This window comes from Octopus bimaculoides, chromosome 7, assembly GCF_001194135.2.
Source record: "Octopus bimaculoides isolate UCB-OBI-ISO-001 chromosome 7, ASM119413v2, whole genome shotgun sequence".
Lineage (NCBI taxonomy): Eukaryota > Metazoa > Mollusca > Cephalopoda > Octopoda > Octopodidae > Octopus > Octopus bimaculoides.
In genome coordinates, this window is record NC_068987.1 from 25,486,566 (window position 1) to 25,487,629 (window position 1,064).

At 33.4% G+C, this 1,064-nt stretch overlaps 1 protein-coding gene across 6 annotated transcripts in view; it reads left to right on the forward strand.

Moving 5' to 3' along the window:
- LOC106874846 (uncharacterized) overlaps nt 1–1,064 on the forward strand; it is a 719,848-nt gene that overhangs the window by 331,504 nt on the left and 387,280 nt on the right. The window lies entirely within an intron of this gene.

The following is a 1,064-nucleotide window of genomic DNA, read 5'->3' on the forward strand; positions in this document are numbered from 1 at the left end:
TATATATATATATATATATTCATGTATGTGTGTAGTTTGTATTCCATTAGTGTTTTTCTTGTTTTTATGTCATTGGCATATGACAAAAACGTTTCATGTCCCTAGCATTCACTTTCAAGACAGCCAGTCATAAAAAAACATATGTAGTGTTTATACTATATTTCTGTTATTTCTTGTCTTGGTTCCCATTGAATATTGAAGGGAGTGCTACTACTGTATGTAAAATGGGGTTAATGATGAAATTTTAATGCTGTTTTCCATATGTTGGCTTGTTTTACGATACTCGTATTATCTCTTTGAATCAAAAGTATTTAAAATTTCTTTCGTTATCTCGGCCATGTGATATTATCGCAGTCACGTATCACATATTTATGTTATTATTTTAACCTTGTAAATCCCAATTATTATATCTCATAGTTATTCTCCTCCTTGTGTATCTTAGTTTATCATCAGTGTTTATCTCACAGTCATATATCATTCGTTAAAAAAGCTGATCGTTCGTTCGTGAAATCTTATGCCATATTTGTTAATCTTATCTCACGACCATATATCTGTACTATGTGTTATTCTTTTTAATCATTTAGAACGAAATACAGTATCTACAACAAATTTTTACAGCTTCTATGAATGGTAGAAATAAATTATTCTCAAATCCGAGGCAGCGTCAAAATGCTTACATCAGAATGAACCCCTTTAAAGGCACTCAAGACCAGGTGATCGTGCTAAACCGTATAATAGATTAATCTTTCCATCCAAGACCAGGAACCGACCTTCGGCGGGTTTCCGCACAGTTTTTATCTTTTATCTGTTTCAGTCATTAGACTGTGGCCATGCTGGAGCACCGCCTTGAAGAACTTTTAGTTGAATGAATCGACCCTGGTACTTTTTTCTTATGTTAAGCCTGGTATCGATTGTATTGGTCTTATTGCCGAACCGCTAGCTTACGAAGACGTATACAAACTAACATTAATTGTCAAATGATGGTCACACAAACACACACACACACACATTAATATATATATATATATATACATATATAGATGGCAACTGAAAGAAGCCCGTTA